An 18,580-nucleotide genomic window follows, 5' to 3' on the forward strand; every position below is an offset into this window, starting at 1 on the left:
TGCTAATAACCTTTCTTGTATATGCTTAACCTTCTTCGCTGCCTGCTAAATCAAATTTGGTCTGATCAACTTTGATTCTCCAACTTCAAACCAGCCAATAGGTGACCTGCACTTCTGCTCATATAGGGCTTCATATGGGGTCACCTGAATATCGGAATGGTAGCTATTATTTTATATGAACTCAATGAGTGGAAAATGATCATCCCAACTACCTTCAAAGTCCATTACACATACCCGTAACATATCCTCAAGCGTCTAAATTGTGCGTTCAGCCTGTCCATCTGTCTGGGGATATGATAAGTACAAGTGCATTTGTGTTTTGATAATTATCAAACTAATTCAGAACCAGATAGAGACTTGGTTAGTAACCTGATATCTGTGCACCTTGCACCATTAGTATAGAACAGTTGTAAAGCCGAGCCACTTGCTGCACATAAGTACAGTTGTGAGTTAGCCCATGCTTTAGGTCAAAGTGAATGAGTGGCCTCTATCTATCCCATATGCTCCCACTATATATACAACATGATAGCAACATATTGAGTAGACTTGAAAAACCTAATCCATATTGTGCAAAATCTGCCGACACAAGTCTTTCAAGTGCTCTTAAAAACAAATCCATCTACAAGCTGAAGAACCTGATCCAAACACAAGATATTGTCTATGTTCTTTAGGTTGTTGTAAGTCTTTGCTTACTTCTGCTTAAATTGTAAACCTACTCTTCCCAAAAAGAAAGTTGTTTGTAGGTGTTCTAAATTCTCACGATTGCTTCCACAAGCTCTTGAGTGATACACTAGGCTAGAGTTAGCTTAGTTGTATTAGCGTGTGGCTAGAGTCAGTCTCGATAAAATCTCAAAAGGTGCCTTTGAGTGGTACACTAGGCTAGAGTTAGTCTAGGTATATTAGTTTCCTTAGCCAGAGTTATTCAAATGGAGGTATTTGCAATCGGTGTATTACAAAGGTTGAGGAACTACGGGAGTTAGTTCCTAGGTTGCCACCATTTTAAGGGTTGATGGATTAGGGGAGTTAGTTCCTAGCTTACGATAGGTTATAATCTAAAGTTTCTCATGTAGTGGAGTTTAAATCCTACTGGGGTAGGTCATGATTTTTAATCCCTTGAGGAAGGAGTTTTACACTTTAAAATCTTGCCTTTTGTACTTACTACATTACATGAGGGAGTTGGTACTCAACCAGGTCTCTTCATATTGTGTTTGTGGACTCATAGCCTACATCAATTTGTATTAGATCAGGTACTTTCTAAAAGATTAACACCTAGAAAGAATTAGTGAAATGGCAACCCCACCAAATATGGAAGAAGGACAGTCATTCACCAGACCTCCCAAGTTTAATGGAAAGTACTATAGGTGGTGGAAGACTAGGATGCACGATTTCATCATGGCTGAAGACTTAGAGATATGGGATGTCATTTGTCACGGTCCCTATATCCCAGTTCATACAAGTAAAGACGGTAAAAATACCATTGTCAAAACGAGAAAGGAATACAACGAAGCTGATAGAAAAAAAGTGGAGAAAAACTATAAAGCCAAGAAGATTCTAGTGTATGGAATAAGACTAGATGAGTACAACCGAGTCTCAGCTTGTTTATCGACCAAGAAGATCTGGGAAGCTCTCCAAACTACCCATGAAGGAACACCTCAGGTAAAAAACTCCAAAATCGACATGCTCACCAATGAGTATGAGATGTTCAAAATGAAATAGGGTGAATCCATTCATGAGATGCACAACAGATTCACCTCCATAATCAATGAGCTTCACTCTCTCAGAGAAGTCATGACAACCACCAAGCTGGTAAGAAAGTTTCTTGGTATATTACCTGACTCCTAGGATAGCAAGGTAAATGCTATCTTTGAGGCCAAGGATCTTAGCAAATTAACAGTCGATGAGCTTATTGGGAACCTTAAGACTCATGAAATAAAGATAATCGTGAAGAAGGCAGAAAAGAATGAGGTAAAGAAGGAGAAGAGCTTAGTTCTCAAAGCCGCAAGAGGAGACTCAAATGATGACGAGTCTGAAATGGCTTATCTCACGCGGATCTTTCACAAAATGATCAAGAGAAGTCGGGGATTCCCAGAACAAGAAGCTCCAATAGAAACTTTAGGGAAATGACTACTGCTGTCATATATGTAGGAAACCTGGTTATTTTATGAAAGATTGTCCTCAAAACAAGCAGGACAATTATGACAGGACTGCAAAGAGGAACCAGGTTCCCGATAGGAGTTTCAGAAGGAAAGAGGCCGCTGATAAGATTTTGAAGCAACCACTTGCAGCCTGGGGAGACTCCTGAGGATGAAAATGACAAAGGGAAATTGATGATGGAGCAACTGAGCATAAGTCAGACCTTGCATTCATGGCTGAATCTGACACGAATGATGATGATGAGGAGAACAAAGAGGTAAATTTCTTCGATATAAAGAAAAAACTGAGAATCTACTCTTAAAGGAAACTCATATCACTTTCAGGCATGTTGATTGATGTGTATCACGCCCTGGTCGTAGAGACACAGGAGTTAAATTTTACTCTTAATAAAATAGAATTGGATAGGGAGTACTTGTATATGTTAGCTAAAGATATGAAGAATCAAGTTCATGAGACAAACCAACGAAATATCTTGTTAGAAAGTCAAGTGAGAAAAGATGAGGAAATCTCCTTCAAAAGAAGAGGAGGAGCAAGCAAGACTTTCTTGGAGCTTGAAGAGAAGCTGAAGAAAGCAAAGATGAACCTCACTGCTGAAACTAAAAAGAATGAGCAGCTCAAGAAGGAATTAGAAAGGGCTAAGTTCGATCTTGACAAAATTCTCAAATGAATCTAGTTGTCTGATGAATTTTCTTCCAAAAATGAGAGTAACGGAAATAGTAAAAGAGGACTTGGCTTTGTTTCACGCATATAAGCATGAAATCAACAAGATAAGTAGATAGGCATATAATCTTCACAATAATCATGCTTTTAATATGAAAAATTAGGCATGCACACACAGTGGACAAGTTGATCACTACCAGGAAACCTGTGAAACAAGGACTGAATCTGTTCAAACAGAGAGGAATTTTGTCAAGAAAGGAATGAGAGAGAAAGAAACAGGTACCCAAGAAAAAGGATCTCGAAGGAAGAAAAGGAACATGCTGTCGAGTGGTCTAGAAAGACCATGATCCATCCTTTCTACAACTACAAAGGACCCAAGCTGGTTTGGGTTCCTAAATCTAACTACTGACATCGCCTAAAGGGTGGGAGAGAGAAGGAGCAATTGACATAAATTGATAAATCGTGATAGCTCCAAGATGCAAGACTGAGGTCAAAAGGTCTCCTTTTCAAAGCGCTTATAGCAGGATGCGTGTCGTATGGAGATGAGTTTTTTTTTTTAACAAATAGTGCAGGACGGGATCTCTCAATGGCTATAAAGGAGGTTATGTACATCACTGGCAAGTGTTTTTTGGCTATATCTAACTCACTTTTTTACCATTGCAAGTATACATTCATGGGAGGATCAGGAGAACTTAAGCGCAAGCAATTCTGCACAACTCACAGTGATTGCTGATATATTCAAATTACCATTTAGCGACCTGATCTCCATATCTCAGGTCAGTAATCCTTTCAGTACTCATAAATGTATTCGAACTGTGAAATTGCCAAATAAATTATATGGCCTTTCCTCTTCCAAGAAATTTCAAAATAGTGTCTGTGCCAAATCGTCACCACTCACTTAAACCAATTTGTTGTCCTCTATTACACCTATTCTAAAAGCATCACCTCAGCCTCTTTAAAGGACATCCTTCTCATCTTTCTCTCTTTTCACTTCCCCAAACCTTCGAAGCACAAGACTTCATCTGTACATCTCTCTCGTACAATACTCAATCCAAATCACTCCCTTTCTCTATCTTGTTACCAAGTTCTTTCCAAACATCACCAATTCTTTTCAAGCCTAAGCAAATAGACTCCTTTGATACGAAAAAAATTCAAAGAAAGAAATGGTGGGTGAAATTAAGCATTTTCTTGACCATAAGTTGAAAGTGATAGGAGTGAAAATATAGGTCTTCAGAGTCAAGAAGAGAAGGGAGAAAAGGAACCCAGTGACCTATCGTTTCTTAAGAAAATAAAGATGAGTACAAGTGAGAGACCAGGTTTCTCAAAAAAGAGAAGTAGTAAAAAGAACCTACAAAATCAAAAGGTTCTTTTTGGGAGGGTTTTTGATGTCAAGTTGAGAGAGGAGCCAGAAATCAAGGATTTGATAGAAATGGTGGAGTTCCAGGAGTAGAGCCATCTCTTTACTCAACCACCACCATATGTATATGAAGCAGAAGTGGTTGAATTCTATAAGAATCTGCTCTGTATAAGTGATAATGCTCTAGCCCTAACAGTGAATTTGACAGAGTTTGTGCTCACTGAGTCAATACTTGGGAAAATCTTAGGAGTAAAGACAGTGGGACTAAGAGCTGTAGCCGATAAGAGATCTCCAGAATTCAAAAAGGTCATTGCTAAAGCTGTAAGGTTAGCAACAAAAGCTAGTCTCTGTAAGAGTGAGCTTAAGCCTAAATATCAACTAACTTTCGAGTTTGTCAGCAAGATACTCTTGCCAAGGATGGAGAGACGATCTATTGTCACGGTGGCAGACTTAATTCTAATGGAAGCTCTTACATATTTTTAACTAATCAACTTATCGGCCATCATGATCTATAGAATGAGTAAGGTTATATGAATTGTGCAAGGAGGACCTGGTCTCCCATATGGATTTTTCTTAATGAAAGTCCTTGCACACTTTAATGTAAGAACTGGGAGAGCCTCCTTGGGAACTAAGGACCATGTGTTCTCTCCGGCCACCTTGAAGGAGTGTGAGTTTGTGCCACAGGGACTAGGTGCTGGAAGTCCATCCACCATTTCAATTCTAATTGAAGCTCAAGAAGCAGCAAGTGCAGAGATAAGCCCATAAAAGTTGACCTATACTTGTTCAACCCCTTCAAGTCTCTACACTGTCCAGATAATCCTTCCTAGCCCCTATCCTTTTTGCATAAAATTGAAGTCTCCTTTTCTTGAATTTTGGCAGATTTGCAGTTTAACTATCATCAGTGTATACTGAATTGATTACTATATGCACTTGTGCTAATCTATTTATTGGCATATTGCTATGTTCCTGTGCATCATTGCTAGCTTGCCTTCTTCTATCTTACTTATGATTATGTTACCCATGTGGCTCTGAGTTAATATATTTGAACTTCTTGTTGGTCGTGCTTTAATCTTTTTTATGATGTCAAAAGGGGGAAGTATAATTGTGTAGTGAAAAAGTGAACTGAATTGAACATGAGGTGAAAGTGAACTGAATTGAACATACGGTGATTAAGAGGGACTGTAAATTCACAACTGTGGGAAGATGTACCAAGCAAGGGGGAAGAACTGGAAGATTGATATGTGATGATATTGTGGCAATTATTAGCTATGTTGCTATCATGTTGCAGGTGCAGTAAAATGATGGCCTGCTTTGCAGGGGGAACAAGAGGGAAGCTAGTTTTTAGAGGGAACATCGTCTATGATTTTGTCATTATCAAAAAGAGAAAAATTGATAAGTCCAAGTGCATTTGTGTTTTGATGATTGTCAAACTATCAGAACCAGATAGAGACCTGGTTTGTAACTTACTCTCTGTGCACCTTTGATGTGCCGTGAATTTCGGCACATTTTATGCCTTTGTAACTAGAAATGATGCTTGTTTTTAAGTGTTGTTACATTGTTTCTTGTGTTATTTTTGTGTTTTATAGGATTGGTTGACTAAGGATCGGAAATGAGATGAAACGCTGAAAAAACGGACAAATTGGAGCTAAATGACGGGATCCGTAACTCATGTTACGGACCGTAACGGGATCCGTAACTCATGTTATGGACCGTAACGGGATCCGTAACTCATGTTACGGTTCGTACCATTGAACCGTAACAGGGCTTAAATTTCCAGAAAGTTTTCATTGAAACCATCAGTGTTACGGTGTAGTGTTACGGTCCGTAATATATCACCGTAACATGAGCTAAAATTCCAGAGAGTTTTCAATGAAACCATCAGTGTTACGGTGTAGTGTTACGGTCCGTAACTCATGTTACGGTCCGTAACATATCACCGTAACATCAGCCAAATTTCCAGAGAGTTGCCAAGTAAAGTCACAAGTTACGCCGCAGAAGGACGGACCGTAACACAGGTTACGGTCCATCGCATGGTGGCCGTAACATCAAAGCTGACAAATGACGAACTGAAGGACAGACCGTAACACAGGTTACGGTCCGTAACAATGCAGCGTAAGGGCATTTCTGTCCAGAAACTTGGCGCGATTTTTGGCTCTATAAATACTTAATGTAGGGTTTTATTTGATTATTCAGATTTTGTTTTGGAGGCACAAACCCTAGGTCTTTAATCTTAGAAGTTGTTTGAGCATTTAAGGCAACAACTTCACTTTCATTCCATATTGTATTAGCATTGTAAGTGTATTATGTTAATCTTTAAGATTTTCTGTCAACAAACATTATGAGTAACTAATTTCAATTCTAAGGTTGTGAATCCCATGATGGGTATTATGTGGATGGGTTTCTATTATTGATATATGCATAATGGTTGTTGTTATTTATTCTATCTTTGAGCTGTAACGTTGGGTAATGATTGCAAGCATTAGCCGAAGCCATTATATTGACTTTTCTTGGGAAAGAGAGTCAATATTGGTAAGATTGAATAACAATGACTCGAGGCGTTAAACCTCATTTAATAGACTAACTTAGGAATAAGAATAAGTCTAAATTGGCATTATTGGTCGCTCTTCGATTGTAACTCTTTTATATTCGGAAGAATCATAAAGAGGAAATACTGCTTAACTGTTGGGAAACATTAAGAAGTCCTTAAGAGACCAAGTGCATATTCATAGAACAACCATTAGAAGTATATCACATTGAAACCTGAAGCATAATATCTAATCAAATTGGGGAACACAACCTTAGTCTCTCTCTCACATTAATTACATTTTAAGTCAAAGTATTCAATTACATTATTCAACAATCAATTCAAACTATCCGGAATAGGATTAAAGCATTTAAAGACTGGTATCGCATACGATTAGTACTCTTTTCTCTCCATATTCCCTGTGCGATTCGACCCCAACCTTGTTGGGTTACTATATTTGACAACGTCCGCTTTACGCCATTAATAGGTGAAATTTGAGCGTATCAAATTTTTGCGCCGTTGCCGGGGAATACGGTTTAGAAATTACTAATTGTTGTGTACTATTCTTTAAAACTTTTTCTATTCCATCACACCTCGTTTGCTGTTTTAGTGAACCAGGTGAACATGGCAGGAAGACCCCATCGCAATTAAGGAAATCAAGGGGGAATCCAAGTGAACCATCCTACACCAGAAGAAGAGGAGGATGAGAATGTATTTGCGGAATTCATCGACAAAGCTGATTATGCTTCAGCTGTAGTTCCGCCTAGAACAGGAAATGCAAATTTCAAAATTGATAGTTCTATCTACCAGCTATTGAAACTTGAAGGCTATTTCCGAAATTCTTCGGAGGATTGTCCACTCCGACACCTGAGGAATTTCCTGCATGTATGTTCTCAACAATCCCAAGGTGTCGTCCCTGCTGATGCACTGCGATTAAGGGTTTTCAAATATTCCTTGGCTGGCCAAGCGAGGGAATGGTATGAAAAGCTTCCCAGCAATACTATTCACACCTGGAATGAGTTGGCCAATATATTTCTGAAAAAATGGTTCCCACCAAGCAAAAAGGCTGAGCTTGGGGACAAGATCTTTGAATTCAAACAACTTCCAGGGGAACAGTTATATGCAGCATGGGAGCGTTTCAAATATTATCTGGCTCAATCTCCGACTTATGGATTTCCGGATGCAATCCTCACCAAGAAGTTCTACAAGGGGCTAGATACCATGAATCAAATTGCTGTCAACACTGCAGCTGGGGGATGCTTCATGGACAAATCCTTTGTCAACATCACCAGGTTGCTCGACAAGCTTACTACCCACAATCAAGCCTGGCATTCGAGTGATAGCGAAGTCCTATCATATGGTAATCCCTCTGCTGCCGCGGTGGCCAAAGAAAATCATGAGCGAGATCATGCATTCGCTCAATTGCAAACCACCGTGGATTTATTATCGAAAAGGCTTATGGAGAAAGAAGCCAAAGGTGTGAATGTTGTCGATGAGATGCCACCTCATGCTCCCGGAATGTACCAAGTCTCAGACGAAACTTATCTAGAGGGGCAGCCACAATATGAGGATGTGAATTATGTCAATAACTCGCAAGGGGGTTATCAACGGCAAAACTATCAAGGTCCCGGTAATCACCCATGTCAAAAGCCTCAACAACAATTCCAAGGAAATAATTATGGAAGAAATGATCAGGGCAATCCCAATCAAGGGAATTACAACAACTATAATTATGGCAACAAGAGCTCCAACCCCTACATTCCACCTAGGGGGCAAGCATCAAATTCCCAACAATGGAGAGATAATTCAGCTAGCAACTCTGCTGGCAACACATCTAATGACTCTGCTGAATTAAAGAGTATGATGCAGAAAATGCTGATGAATCAAGACAGAACAGAGAGCACAATCAAGGGAATGTCTCAGGTCCAACTATCTCATTCAGCCTCCATTCAGAAGCTTGAAGCGCAATTCAGAGACCTTTCCCAAGAAGTGCATACTCCTCAACGGGGACAACTACCGAGTGATACAGTTCCAAATCCAAAAGGTAGTGGAGTAAACTCTGTGGAGAATGTACTTGCTATTAGCACCAGAAGTGGAAAAGTACTTCAAGATGCTAATAAAAAGGTGATTGAGCTTGAGCAAATTTTTGAAGAAGAAGGGCAGCTTGATGTATCTAATGATATCGTGGAGGAAGAAGCAGGGGAGGAAGTCCCTATTGTAGCTGAAGAAGAGCAGAATTTTGATAAACCAAAGGCACTGGTGGAAAACCAGGAAAAAGGGAAGGCAAAACTTTCCGGTGCTCTTCGCCCTTTGAGCAAATTGTTCAAGTCTTCAAACAGAAGATGAGAAGTGCTTGCGATTTTATGATCAACTCAAGCAGTTGACGATGAACATTCCTTTCATGGATGCTGTCCAAGAAATGCCTGGCTTTGCTAAGTATTTGAAGGATCTCTTAACAAAGAAGAAAAAGCCATTGAAACACGACACTGTGGGTATCACTCACCGCGTTAGTGTCATTCTTTCCAAGACCACAGTGCAAAAGAGGGAAGATCCTGGAGCATTCACAATACCATGCACCATAGGGCAGCAAAATTTTGCCAGGGCTTTGTGTGATAACGAGGCTAGCATAAATCTTATGCCCCTGGAAATTTTTAAGAGATCGGGGCTAGCGATGCCAAGGCCAACTACCATGAGATTGCAGATGGCTGACAGATCGATAAAAAGGCCAGTTGGGGTAGTTGATGATGTGCTGGTTCAAATCGGGGAATTTCTACTGCCAGCAGATTTCGTGATTCTTGATTGTGCTATTGATCAAGAAATTCCTATTATTCTGGGAAGACCCTTCCTTGCCACAGGGAGGGCTCTTATGGACTCCGAAAAGCATGAAATAAAGTTCCGGGTGAATGATGAGGAGGTGACTTTTCACGCAAGCAGAGGTATGAAATTACCTAGTCCTTATCAAAGTATTTCAGTCATCAATTCTGTTGATGAAGTGGATGAAGTGGTGGAATTCAAAATGGAGGAGGAATGTTTGAGTGAAGCACTATCGGCCATCTTGGTGAATTTTGATGCTGAACAAATGGAGGGATATACTGAGACAGTGAATGCACTCACCGGTCTGGGGTCTTACTCTTATGAGCCCAAGAAACTGTCTCTTGATTTAGAGAAACGAACAACTCCTCCAACAAAACCATCAATTATTGCGCCACCGAAGTTGGACCTCAAGCAACTTCCGTCCCATCTTAAATATGTGTTTCTTGGAGCAAATGCCACCCTCCCAGTCATTGTGTCATCACTTCTGAATGAGGGCCAAATCCAAAGACTCATCGTAGTATTGAGGAAGAATTTAAGAGCTTTGTGTTGGACTATTGCAGACATCCGGGGGATTCCCTCCGGAATTTGTGAGCACCAAATACAGTTGGAGGAGGAAAGTTCGCCAAGTGTTGAGCATCAGCGAAGATTAAATCCACTGATGCAAGAGGTGGTGAAGAAGGAGATTATTAAGTGGCTAGATGCTGGGGTGGTTTACCCGATTACCAACAGTCCATGGGTAAGCCCAGTCCAGTGTGTGCCAAAGAAAGGAGGCATCACTGTTATCCCCAACTCTAAAAATGAGTTGATTCCAACAAGGATTGTCACCGGTTGGAGAGTGTGTATGGACTACCGGAAGCTGACTACTGCATCTTGCAAGGATCACTTCCCTATGCCTTTTATTGATCAAATGCTTGATCGTCTAGCTGGAAGATCTTATTACTGTTTCTTGGATGGGTACTCAGGGTAAAACCAAATCAATATCGCATTGGAAGACCAAGAAAAGACTACTTTCACTTGTCCCTATGGGACATTCGCTTTCAGCCGGATGCCATTTGGTCTTTGCAATGCCCCAGCTACCTTCCAACGTTGCATGATGTCCATATTCTCTGATATGGTTGAAAATTTTCTTGAAGTTTTCATGGATGATTTCTCTGTGGTGGGAGATTCATTCGATGAATGTTTGGTTCATCTTGATCGGGTGCTACAACGGTGTGAGGAGACCAACCTTGTGCTCAACTGGGAGAAGTGTCATTTTATGGTCAAGGAGGGCATTGTCCTTGGCCATAAGATTTCAGAAAGAGGGATTGAGGTTGATTAAGCTAAAATCGATGTGATTTCACAACTCCTTCCGCCCGTTTCAGTAATAGGAGTTAGGAGTTTCTTGGGACACGCCGGATTCTATAGAAGGTTTATCAAAGACTTCTCCAAAATTGCAAATCCAAGGTGCAAACTCTTGGAAAAAGATTCCAAATTCAATTTTGATGAGAAGTGTATCAAGGCGTTCGACGAGTTGAAGCTGAAATTAACCTCCGCGCCTATTGTTGTGTCCCCAGATTGGTCACTTCCCTTTGAATTAATGTGTGACGCCAGTGGTCTTGCAATTGGCGCTGTGTTTGGTCAGCGGCTAAACAAAATCCTGCACCCAATTTATTATGCCAGCAAAACATTGAATGGAGCTCAGCTGAACTATACAGTAACGGAGCAAGAATTACTTGCTATTGTTTATGCTTTTGAAAAGTTCCGGGCTTATTTGTTGGGTGCCAAGGTAGTGGTTCACACTGACCATGCTGCATTGCGCTATTTGATGGCGAAGAAGGATGTTAAGCCTCGGTTGATAAGATGGGTATTGTTGCTACAGGAATTTGACTTTGAAGTCAAAGATCGAAAAGGGTCAGAAAATCAAGTAGCTGACTATCTTTCCAGACTTGAAGCACCAGGGAGACCAATTGATGTGCTGGATATTGATGACACTTTTCCGGATGAAAGAGTCTTGGTCATCTCCAATGATGTGGCACCATTGTATGCCGATATTGCCAATTATTTGGTAACTGGCATCGTTCCTAAAGAGTTGAAGACATATCAAAAGAAGAAGTTCTTGAGAGACTGTCGACAGTATTGTTGGGATGAGCCTTACTTGTTCAGAACGTGTGCTGACAATATGATCCGGAGATGTGTGGCGGAATCTGAGGTGATGGATATTTTGAAGGCGTGGCATGATTCTCCGGTTGGTGGACATCACAGTGGAAATCGAACCGCAGCCAAGGTGCTAGAGTGTGGCTACTACTGGCCAGCCATTTATCGTGATGCAAATATGTTGGCACGCTCGTGTGATAAATGCCAACGCCAGGGCACAATAGATCGGAGGCATGAAACTCTGATGAATTTTGTTCTTGAGGTGGATCTCTTTGATGTATGGGGGATTGATTTTATGGGGCCCTTCGTAAGCTCCTACGGCCTGAAATACATTCTTGTCGCGGTGGATTATGTCTCCAAATGGGTGGAGGCGGTGGCCTTGCCTAACAATGATGGGAGGAGAGTCAATGCGTTTCTCAAAAAGAACATCTTTACTAGATTTGGCACTCCTAGAGCTATTATTAGTGATGGTGGCTCTCATTTCTGCAATAAACCATTTGCTGACCTTCTTGAAAAATATGGCGTGCATCACAGGGTTGCCACTCCATATCATCCTCAGACGAGTGGTCAGGTTGAGGTCTCAAACAGAGAAATAAAAAGCATCTTGGCAAAGACGGTCAATGTGAATCGCACTGATTGGTCTAAAAAGTTGGATGATGCTTTATGTGCATATCGCACGGCATTCAAAATGCCTATAGGGACTTCACCGTATAAGTTGGTATTTGGGAAGGCATGTCATTTGCCTATTGAGCTTGAGCATAAAGCCCTTTGGGCATTGAAAAAGCTGAATATGGATTGGCATGAAGCAACAAAGCTGCGATTGTTTCAAATCAACGAGATGGATGAATTTAGGTACAATGCCTATGAAAGTGCAACACTGTACAAGGAAAAGATGAAATACTATCACGACTCGAAGATCCTAAAAAGGGATTTTCAGCCAAAGGATTTGGTCTTGTTGTACAATTCGCGCCTAAAGTTCTTTCCAGGCAAGTTAAAGTCTCGGTGGTCTGGTCCTTTTGAAATCGAAAGTGTTTCTCCGAATGGAAGCGTCATTGAGGTGAAATCCGAGGATGGCACTCGGACTTTTAAGGTGAATGCACAAAGAGTGAAGCATTACCATTGGTGTATTGATGATGGTAAGGTCGTAGATAGGTATCGTTTGAAATATGGCTCCTGAACTCGAAAATGAGGTACCACGTCGAGCTGTGACGTTAAACCAAGCGCTGTGTGGTAGGCAACCCACATTTACTGCTTTGTAAGTAGTTTAAAGTTTGTATTTTCTTTGTGTTCTTGTGTGTTTTTAATGTGCTAATGTGGTAGGATTTGGAGCATTGAAAAGGCAAATTACCTGCTGAGTATTTCCAGCACGAGACGCTCCATGTTACGGACCGTAACTCATGTTACGGCCAATATCATGTAGCGTAACAGGCTAGACGAAACCTAGAAATCACTGAAGGATGAAGGAATAGTGTTACGGTCTGAGTTACGGACCTTCATACAGGTTACGGACCGTAACACATGGCCGTAACTTTGATACAAAATCTGGGCATTCACTGGAAATTTCGAACACGTTACGCCAGGTGATACGGACCGTAACACGAGTTACGGTCCGTCGATTGTACTGCCAGGTCATTAATGAATAAATGAAATGGGGTCGTTTGATGGACCGTAACATAAGATACGGCCCGTATCTCATAATACGGTCCGTAACAGGTAACGTAACTGTCGGAAATGTTTAAATACATTACCCGACGATTCCCATTTCAAATGAAACGGTTTCTTCAAATATTTTTCAATTTCCTCTCCCTCATAAATCCTCTCTTCCTCTCTTCATTTTCCCCTCTCTTCATCTTCCACCCCCCTCATAATTCTTTCCCAACAATCGCTATAATTCTTGTCATAATCTTTGCTTAAATTCAAGTTTCATTCCAGCATCGACAACTATCAGGTATACCCATGTCTTAATTCTTTTTCTTCGATAATGTATCAACAAGATTGCATCTCTCATGACTAAATTCATGTGCAATAATTTGTAAGTTATGTTTTGAATATGTGGAATGGGTTTGAATCCCCATTGAGAAATTGAGCGGGATTTCGTAATGGTTGGGGGCGGAGATTGGTATGTGTGTTGTTTAAAAGACTCGTGGGCACAAGCATGTTGTTTCCCACTGAGTCGGAGGGCATTCTGATCAAAAGTTTCATTCGTGAAATTATTAAATCGGTTTGCCCACTAACTGTTTGATAAAAGTCCTCAATGAAAATTTTGATAAAACTGGGTGAAGTCTGAGTAACCCGAGATATGTGAGGGGGTAAAATGTTGTTTTACACCATACCCATAGATCATTAAGTCGAAAATCTTGGCCTCGTGCTTAAAACAAGAAATTTTGGCCAAGCAATTTGTTTGTTCATCTGTTGCCCGTCATTATGTGTTACGGACCGTAACGTATGTTATGGACCGTAACATCTCACCGTAACAGCGAGAATTTCCACGACAACATTCTGGAAATTTGACTGATGTTACGGTGGGATGTTACGGACCGTAACACGAGTGACGGTCCGTAACATCGAACCGTAACACCTCTCAAATTTCCAGTAAACTTCCTGAAACTTCAGTCGTGTTACGCTTCCATGTTACGGACCGTAACACGTATGACGGTCCGTCGAATGTGTTACGGTCCCTTTGCTTAATTGAATCATTTGAGTTACGGTTGAAGATACGGCCCGTAACACCATCGACGGTACGTCGACTGTGTTACGGTGGCCTAATTGAAGTCCTTAACTTGAAGTCATAAGATGTCTAATTAAACAAACTTCTTGTACATCATATCTAACTTTTCCTTCCACAGGTATGGGTAAACCACGACAATCAAAGAAGGTTTCACCTAAAGTCGCGGAAAAAGGAAAAGGTCGTGCTACAAGCAAAGTAACCTCACAGCTGCGCGACGACGATCTAATCAAGGAAGCCAAGACTAAAAAGCGGCCAGTCGCACCTAGCAGGCCAGCCCCACCAGTCGCACCCAGCCGGCCAACCACACCATCAGGAAGTTCCTCCTCGGCTGAGGAGTCGAGTTCGTCGAGCCAGAGTGAGCCCAGGCAGGCTGTCACACCAACACACCGCCCTCAACCATCCATTAGACAGCCTGCTGCGGAAGAGCGCGAACAGGAACGCGAGCAGGAAAGGAGAGAACTTGACATTCGGCTGCAAACTTTGAATGAGAAGATCCTCCGATTTTCTATGGAGGGATCTGAAGACTTGTACAATAAAGGTTGTGAGCTAGTAAAGAATGAGGGGACGGACCCAAGGCGAAGTATTTTCGAGGAACGGAACGTCATTTTCGATGGTCTAGAAGGATATCCGGGCATTCGTGACACTATCCGATTCCTCAAGCTGTAGTTTTTGAGAAACCCCGTGGGGTCCTACATCTCGGTTTTTGTTAGGGAATTCTACGCTTCATATGGGGCTGCTGTATTCAAAGCAGTGAAGAAAGGGCAGCGAGCAACTCAAGTGCCGGCAATGAATGATGTAGTATTCCAGAAAAAGAAGATAGATGTCTCTCCGTCGGCCATAAATAAAATACTATTCGGGGAAGATTATATAGAGCCTACAGCAGTGGAAGAAGGGGAGTTTGCATACAAAATTGAACAGAAGGATACAATCCCCATCCGAAAATGGGTAGCTTCAGTTATTGCACGGACAACAGATCCTGAATGGGCCATAGTGCCAAAGTTGACAGCCACCACGCGGATTTGGAAAAACATCCTAAAGTCCAGCACCAGCTCAGCCAATACCAGGAGTCCCACCCGAGCTTGCGAGAAAAATGATGTTCAACCGGGAAAATTTTGGGGCAGTGGTCCTGCAAGCGGATCGCACAGATAGGCAGGTCAAGCAGCTCATGACTGAGCTAAAATTGTACACAACAAGGGCTATTGATGCAGTGCTGCGACCGATAAAAGAACAAATGGCTGCGGACCACCTACAAATCCACTCTCGGATAGATGGCATCGAAAACAGAATGACCGAGCTGACTAAGACACACCCTGCTATGGAGTTGGGCACCATTCGAACTGAGTTGCGGTCTGTCAAAGATGATGTGCAGAAGTTGAAGACACAGGAAGTGGGTGTTGTGACGAATCAAATTCCGAAAGTACACACAGAGTTGGTACAAAGCTTATACCAGCCAGTTCAGAGTTTGCTTGGGGATGATGACATGGAGGACACGGTTGAGGAGGAGCACAACGAAGATTTGGAAGAGGATGCCCACTCTTTAGCTAAAGGGAAGCGCAGGAGAGCCTCGCCAGACCTCGAGCCCATTCTCCGCAGTCTTGATCCATATGCTGAGTTGCGCCCACAGAATGAGGAAGAGGAGCGGCGTACATTGAAAAGAATCCGCCAGGAGTCCCGGTTGAGTTCTGACACCGCTGGAGCTACTTCTAGCTCAGCCCATCCCATTGAGCCGGCTCACCATACTCCCCCCCCCCCCCCCACCCACCCACGGCGACTGTGACGCCTAGTGCTGGCCAGCCTTCTAATGTTGCTGCAGACCCGAGCGCCTAGTGAGCTCCAGGGAGGCCCTCCATTATTTTGATGCTTTATATTGATGCATTGGGGGAAATGCATGTTTTTCCGTTGGGGGTGTGGGTAATTACTGTTTTTATTTGTTTTGTTGGTATTGCTTTGGTATACTGGATATTGTTTTTATTTTTGTGGGCATTTTAGCCCAAAATTGTGATAGTAAGCATGTGTTTAAGACAATTATTGTTTTGTTTTGTTGGTATTGTTTTTATTAGCAAGTATGTGTTAGGACGTTCTTCGGCTGTTCTTTGCTATGTGTTTCTATTCCCGAAGAATGCTATGTGTATGTTGAACCTAGCATGTTTAGGATGTTTAATATAGAAGTAAATTAATGATGACTTAAGTGGTGGTGGTCCGTGTTTCTAGCATAGATAAAAATGGTTTTTACAAGTTCAATGTTATCCCTCCGAAAAATAATTTGTGATGTACATCAAGAATGAGTTGTTGATATTGACATGTATGGTTCATTTAATGGCATTGCAAAGAAAGGGTGTTTATGCATGTGAAATCTTCAAACAGAAATGAAGTCGGAGTATTTAAACAATCCTTATGCCATTGTGTTGTGAGTTCTTAGCTTCTATTTGCATATGATGCTTGCAATCTAGAACTTGCCCGGTTGGTCGTGCGTGAATTCTAAAGAGAATTTGATTGTGAAGTGATCTTAGGCTTTCTTTGTATTAACCCCAAAGTATCTTAAATGAGCCTGGCCCGTACAGAAAATGATCTCTAGTCTCCCATTTTTGAGCCTATAGACTTCTTCTTCGATTAACCATGAACTAACCTCTTTCCCTTCTGTGAATAAACCCATTTGGCACCAAGTCCCTCCTTGACACGGAAGAATGACAAATGAGGCTAAAAGCCTAAGTTGGGGGTGATAAGTCAAAAATGCGGAAAATGAGGCTAAAAGCCTAAGTTGGGGGTGATAAGTCAAAGATGCGGAAAATGAAGCCAAAGGCCTGTTGGGGGTGATCACGAATATAAAGGGGAATAATTCAGCGTGGATATATATATATATATATATATATGTGAAAAAACATAATAAAATAAAATAAAATAGATATATAGGTATATAAGTTCGAAATAAATCCACGCTGAAGATGGAGGGTTGGAAATAATAGGAAGAATGGTGAATGAAGTCAAAAAGAAGTGTCGAGGAGGGTGAGTCACCGATATCCAAATATTCATCCTACCCGTCCCTAGGCCAATGTTACAAGCCCAAAAAGTCCTAATGTGATCACAATCAAATTGTTCAAAGTTGAAAGCAGGGAAAATAAAGGCAAGCCTATGGTATGTGCAAGCATGATATGCAAATTTCTTTATGAGTGTGAGTGTTCTTCTGTCTCTTTAGTCTTCTGTCCCATTTATGTTGTACATGTGTGTTGGGACATTCTTTGGTCTATGTGAGGGCGTAAGGATTGTAGGTTTCAAAGTAACTGGCTTTCCGGAAATTGAAATTCATGTGCATAGAGACCCCCATACTATGATTGTGTCATTAATTGAGGTTGCATAGTGAATTGCAATTTTTCTGAAATGTGCGTCTTGTGTCACAAATAGGAGATGGATAAGAGCCTAAATAGTTTTCTTGAATTGAAGAGTCCGTGCTAGAAACACATGCCAAAACCACCGTAGTCATTCTTATTTTGCTAAGATGTCGTGTGTTAGTAGTGAGCATTGTTGTAGTTGCTTGAGGACAAGCAAAAGCTTAAGTTGGGGGTGTTGATGTGCCGTGAATTTCGGCACATTTTATGCCTTTGTAACTAGAAATGATACTTGTTTTTAAGTGTTGTTACATTGTTTCTTATGTTATTTTTGTGTTTTATAGGATTGGTTGACTAAGGATCGGAAATGAGATGAAACGCTGAAAAAACGGACAAATTGGAGCTAAATGACGGGATCCGTAACTCATGTTACGGACCGTAACGGGATCCGTAACTCATGTTACGGTTCGTACCATTGAACCGTAGCAGGGCTTAAATTTCCAGAAAGTTTTCATTGAAACCATCAGTGTTACGGTGTAGTGTTACGGTCCGTAACTCATGTTACGGTCCGTAACATATCACCGTAACATCAGCCAAATTTCCAGAGAGTTGCCAAGTAAAGTCACAAGTTACGCCGCAGAAGGACGGACCGTAACACAGGTTACGGTCCATCGCATGGTGGCCGTAACATCAAAGCTGACAAATGACGAACTGAAGGACAGACCGTAACACAGGTTACGGTCCGTAACAATGCAGCGTAAGGGCATTTCTGTCCAGAAACTTGGCGCGATTTTTGGCTCTATAAATACTTAATGTAGGGTTTTATTTGATTATTCAGATTTTGTTTTGGAGGCACAAACCCTAGGTCTTTAATCTTAGAAGTTGTT

The 18,580-nt window shown here is 41.4% G+C and overlaps 1 non-coding gene across 1 annotated transcript; it reads right to left on the reverse strand.

Annotated features, from left to right (window-relative positions):
* Window positions 1-7,763: 7,763 nt before the first annotated feature.
* On the reverse strand, window positions 7,764-7,870 carry LOC132629578 (small nucleolar RNA R71). The gene has a single exon (XR_009578346.1). It is a non-coding gene; the product is annotated as a small nucleolar RNA R71 (small nucleolar RNA).
* Between the last annotated feature and the right edge of the window lie 10,710 nt (window positions 7,871-18,580).

Source organism: Lycium barbarum, chromosome 2, assembly GCF_019175385.1.
Source record: "Lycium barbarum isolate Lr01 chromosome 2, ASM1917538v2, whole genome shotgun sequence".
Classification (NCBI taxonomy): domain Eukaryota; kingdom Viridiplantae; phylum Streptophyta; class Magnoliopsida; order Solanales; family Solanaceae; genus Lycium; species Lycium barbarum.